This window comes from Lolium perenne, chromosome 2, assembly GCF_019359855.2.
Source record: "Lolium perenne isolate Kyuss_39 chromosome 2, Kyuss_2.0, whole genome shotgun sequence".
Taxonomy (NCBI): Eukaryota; Viridiplantae; Streptophyta; class Magnoliopsida; order Poales; family Poaceae; genus Lolium; species Lolium perenne.
In genome coordinates, this window is record NC_067245.2 from 174954115 (window position 1) to 174960322 (window position 6208).

Consider the following 6208-nt stretch of genomic DNA (forward strand, 5'->3'; position numbering starts at 1 on the left):
GAGATATGCCCAAGAGGCAATAATAAAAGTGGTTATTATATATCTTTATGTTTATGATAAATGTTTATATACCATGCTATAATTGTATTAACCGAAACATTGATACATGTGTGTTATGTAAACAACAATGAGTCCCTAGTAAGCCTCTTAACTAGCTTGTTGATTAATAGATAATTATTTTCATAATCATGAACATTGGATGTTATTAATAACAAGGTTATATCATTATATGAATGATGTAATGGACACACCCAATTAAGCGTAGCATAAGATCACGTCATTAAGTTATTTGCTATAAGCTTTCGAACATAGTTACCTAGTCATTTCGACCATGAGATCATGTAAATCACTTATATTGGAAAGGTACTTTGATTACATCAAACGCCACTGCGTAAATGGGTGGTTATAAAGGTGGGATTAAGTATCCGGAAAGTATGAGTTGAGGCATATGGATCAACAGTGGGATTTGTCCATCCCGATGACGGATAGATATACTCTGGGCCCTCTCGGTGGAATGTCGTCTAATGTCTTGCAAGCATATGAATAAGTTCATAAGAGACCACATACCACGGTATGAGAAAAGAGTACTTGTCAGGAGACGAGGTTGAACAAGGTATAGAGTGATACCGATGATCAAACCTCGGACAAGTAAAATATCGCGTGACAAAGGGAATTGGTATCGTATGTGAATGGTTCATTCGATCACTAAGTCATCGTTGAATATGTGGGAGCCATTATGGATCTCCAGATCCCGCTATTGGTTATTGGTCGGAGAAAGATCTCAACCATGTCTACATAGTTCGCGAACCGTAGGGTGACACACTTAAGGTTTGATGTTGTAATAGTAGAACTTGAATATGGAATGGAGTTCGAAGTATTGTTCGAAGTCTCGGATGGGATCCCGGACATCACGAGGAGTTCCGGAATGGTCCGGAGAATAAGATTCATATATAGGAAGTCATTTTATAAGTTTGAAAATGATCCGGTGCATTTATGGAAGGTTCTAGAAAAGTCCGGAAGAAATCACTTTGGAAGGCGGAGTCCCGGAGGGACTCCACCACCATGGCCGGCCAACCCTAGAGGGTGGAGTCCCAGGTGGACTCCACCAAAGGTGGCCGGCCACCCCCTCCCAAGGAAAGGTGGGAATCCCACCTCAAGTGGGAATCCCACCTTGGGTAGGTTTCATGTCATATGGAAGGTTTTAGTTTGGGGTCTTATTCGAAGACTTGTAGACCAACTCTTGGGTGTTCCACCTATATAATGAGGGCCAAGGGGAGGGGGCCGGCCACCCCCAAGACCACAAGGTGGCCGCACCCTATAGTGGCCGGCGCCCCCCTCTCCCAAACCCTAGCCGCCCCCTCTCCTCCACCTCTCCCGCAACGCTTAGCGAAGCTCCGCCGGAGTTCTCCATCGCCACCGCCACCACGCCGTCGTGCTACCGGATTCAAGGAGGAGCTACTACTTCCGCTGCCCGCTGGAACGGGGAGAAGGACGTCGTCTTCATCAACACCGAACGTGTGACCGAGTACTGAGGTGCTGCCCGATCGTGGCGCCGTGATCAAGATCTTCTACGCGCTTTTGCAAGCGGCAAGTGATCGTCTACCGCAGCAACAAGCGCCTCATCTTGTAGGCTTTAGAAATCTTCAAGGGTGAGTCTCGATGATCTCCTCGTTGCTCCCGTCTTCTAAATTGCATCTTGGCTTGGATTGCGTTCTCGCGGTAGGAAAATTTTTGTTTTCTATGCAACGAATCCCTACACGGTGATGAAGATGGCGGTGGTGTCGATGGAGAAGCCTTCCGGGGGCACTTCCCCGTCCAGGCAGCGTGCCGGAACAAAGACTTCTGTCCCTCGAATCTTGGCTTCGCGACGGCGGCTACGTAACTTTTCTCGTCCCGTGGCTTATTCTTTTAGGGTTTTCGCGACGGAGTCCTTAAGTAGGCGGAAGGGCAGCCTCAGAGGGGGTCTGGTGGGACCACACAATAGGGGGGTGCCCCCCCTTGGGCCGCACCGCCACCATGTGTGGTGGCCCTGGGCCTCTCCTCTGGCCCCTCTCCGGTGTTCTGGAAGCTTCGTGGAATTATAAGATACTGGGCGTTGATTTCGTCCAATTCCGAGAATATTTCCTTACTAGGATTTCTGAAACCAAAAACAGCAGAAAATAGGAACTGGCACTTCGGCATCTTGTCAATAGGTTAGTTTCGGAAAATGCATCAAAACGATGTAAAGTGTGTATAAAACATATGTGTATCATCATAAAAGTAGCATGGAACATAAGAAATTATAGATACGTTGGAGACGTATGAGCTGACATCGGGGACCCATGAGCCAGCAGCGTCGTCGACGTTTTAAAGGAGGCAGGGGATGGAAAGAAAAAATAAACCAAAAATCTGTTGGTACAAAATCCAAGAAAAGAAACATTTTCGTTCTGAGAGGATAACATGCGGGACCCATGAGGCAGCAGCATCCTCAGCGTTTAATGTTAGAGGCTGACATGTGGGACCCGTGAGCCAACAGCGTCCTCAACGTTTTAAAGGCGGCAGGAGATCGAAAGAAAAAATAAGCCAAAAATCATTTGGTATTCAAAATCCAAGAAAATAAACATTTACCGTTCAGAGAGGATGACATGCGGGACCCATGAGGCAGCGGCATCCTCAACGATTCCAAGGCGGCAGGGGATCAAAAGAAAAAAGGAAATATCCAGAAATTAATTAGGGGTTCAAAATAAATCCATCAAAGGAAAGTTTTATTGTTCATAGAGGATGACATGTGGGACCGACCTGCCAACAGCGTCCTCATCGTTTCAAAGGGGGCAGGAGATCAAAAAAAAAGGCAAATAGCCAGAAATTAGGGGTAAAAAATAACTCCAAGAAAGGAAACTTTTATTGTTCGTAGAGGATGACATGCAGGACCCATGAGCCAGCAGCTTACTTAACGTTTCAAAGGCGGCATGAGATCGAAAGAAAAAGGTGACAAAATATCAGGAGCCAAAGATAATCCAAGAAAAGAAACTTTATTTACATAGAGGATGACATGCGGGTCCCATTTTGCAGCAGCGGTCCCAACGTTTCAAATGCGGCTTGAGATCAAAAGAAAACGAAAGTAGCCAGAAATTAGGGGTCAAAAAAAAGGAAACTTCTATTGTACATAGAGGATGACATGCGGGTCCCATTTTGCAGCAGTGGTCTCAACATTTCCAAGGCGGCATAGGACCAAAACAAAAATGAAGTAGCCAGAAATCAGGGGGTGAAAAAAATCATGGAAAAGAAAGATTTCAATTGGGGTGCATCTGGACATCTGGGCCTTCGAACTATCCTGATGGGCCTTTTGAGTCGTACAATTGTCTGCAAAACAGGAAAGTTCATATTTTTCTAAAAAAATAGGAAAGTCCTATGCTTCGCAAAAACAAAAAACAAGGAGATTCAACATATAAGTTTGTTTATGTAAAAATAAAGATTTAATTTATCTATTTGCAATAGCTCAGAGCGCAATACACTGTTTATTGTCTGCAAAATAATCAAGATATCACATGTTTCTTGTACGGGGAGGCTGACATCGGGGACCCATGAGCCAGCAACGTCGTCAACGTTTTAAAGGCGGCAGGAGATGGAAAGAAAAAATAAACCAAAAATTTGTTGGTAAAAAATCCAAGAAAAGAAACATTTTCGTTCTGAGAGGGTGACATGCGGGACCCGTGAGCCAGCAGCGTCCTCAACGTTTTAAAGGCGGCAGGAGATCGAAAGAAAAAATAAGCCAAAAATCATTTGATAAACAAAATCCAAGAAAAGAAACATTGTTCTGAGAGGATGACATGCGGGACCAATGAGGCAGCAGCATCCTCAACGATTCCAAGGCGGCAGGGGATCAAAAGGAAAAAAAAGGAAATATCTAGAAATTAATTAGAGGTTCAAAATAAATCCATGAAAGGAAACTTTTATTGTTCATAGAGGATGACATGTGGGACCGACCTGCCAACAACGTCCTCATCGTTTCAAAGGGGGCAGGAGATCAAAAGAAAAAGGCAAATAGCCAGAAATTAGGGGTCAAAAATAACTCCAAGAAAGGAAACTTTTATTGTTCGTAGAGGATGACATGCGGGACCCATGAGCCAGCAGCTTACTCAATGTTTCAAAGGCGGCATGAGATCGAAAGAAAAAGGCAAGTGACAAAATATCAGGAGCCAAAGATAATCCAAGAAAAGAAACTTTATTGTACATAGAGGATGACATGCGGGTCCCATTTTGCAGCAGCGGTCTCAATGTTTCAAATGCGGCTTGAGATCAAAAGAAAAAGAAAGTTGATTGTACATAGAGGATGACATGCGGGTCACATGAGTCAGCAGCTTACTCAACGTTTCCAAGGCGGCAGGGGATCAAAAGAAAAATGAAATAGCCAAAAATCAGAGGGTGAAAACAATCCAAGAAAATAAACTTTTATAGCACATAGAGGATGACATGCGGGACCCATGAGCCAGCAGATTCCTCAACGTTTCAAACGTGGCATGAGATCGAAAGAAAAAGGCAAGTGACCAAATATCAGGATCCAAAAATAATTCAAGAAAAGAAACTTGATTTTACATAGAGGATGACATGCGGGTCCCGTTTAGCAGCAGCGGTATCACCGTTTGAGAGGCGGCAGGGGATCGAAAGAAAAAGACAAGTGACCAAATATGAGGTGCCAAAAAAATACAAGAAAAGAAAGTTTTATAGTACATAGAGGATGACATGCGGGTCCCATGAGCCTGCAGGTTCCTCAACGTTTCAAACGTGGCATGAGATCGAAAGAAAAAGGCAAGTGACCAAATATCAGGAGCCAAAAATAATTCAAGAAAAGAAATTTGATTGTACATAGAGGATGACATGCGGGTCCCATTTAGCAGCAGCGGTATCACCGTTTGAGAGGCTGCACGGGATCGAAAGAAAAAGGCAAGTGACCAAATATCAGGAGCCAAAAATAATTCAAGAAAAGAAAGTTTTATAGTACATAGAGGATGACATGCGGGTCCCATTTAGCAGCATCGGTCTCACCATTTGAGAGGCGGCAAGGGATCGAAAGAAAAAGGTAAGTGACCAAATATGAGGTGCCAAAAAAATCCAAGAAAATAAAGTTTTATAGTACATAGAGGATGACATGCGGGTCCCATTTAGCAGCAGCGGTATCACCGTTTGAGAGGCGGCAGGGGATCGAAAGAAAAAGGCAAGTGACCAAATTTGAGGTACCAAAAAAAACTCCAAGAAAAGAAAGTTGATTGCTCATAGAGGATGACATGCGGGTCCCAATTAGCAGCAGCGGTCTCAACGTTTCCAAGGCGGCAAGGGATCAAAAGAAAAAGGAAGTAGCTAGAAATCAGGGTGTCAAAAAAATCCAAGAATAGAAAGAATTTTGGTTCATAGAGGATAACATGCGGGACCCATGATCCTGCATCGTAAACAGCTCGATCGGAGAGCGTTGAATGAGATGGCGTGATCGAGAAAAAAAACAATGCCAGAGAGGCTGCCATCTGGGCCCTACATCCCTGGGCGGTGCGGATTTGCGTTGACTCGGCAGGTGAACACGAGAATTCGAGATGCACCACGTCCCAGGCCACCATACGCGATGTTTTGGCCGTTTCCGTCGGGATAGGTGGCCCCAAAAACGAGAAAAAAAACATTTTGACATGCACAACGGAGAGACCAAAAATCGTCGGCCATGGTGCACCAGCAACCACGATGCGACTTCAACTTCGTCGGCCATGGCAACTTTTCTTGTAGTGGTTTGAAATTGAATAAAAAAATCTACAATCCAATTTGGGTGATTCCAATTGTGTGTGAAAGTAGATGAAAAGATCTAGCCAACCCCACTGGTCTCAACCCTTGATTCATTATAGATCACTTGCAATAAAAATAACAAGGCGATACCTTTTCAAAATTCAAACATTTATTAAAAATCAACCATAATGAATTTTGAGGTAATTCCAATTCTCATAATTCACTTTTCAAAAACTCTATTTGATTATGCAAAAATATGACATAGTTGTTTCATATGATCATGGGCTAGAATCAAATAATGGCTATGTAGTCATTTCTAGCTCATTTAAATTATCTGAAATTTAGTATTTCAAATCTATGAGATGTAGCATCTCATTTAAATCACTTTCCCAAGTAATTTGATGTGAGGTGATGACCTTAGTTGCATGGCCTCATATTTTTTATTTGAGGATATTAAATCTTA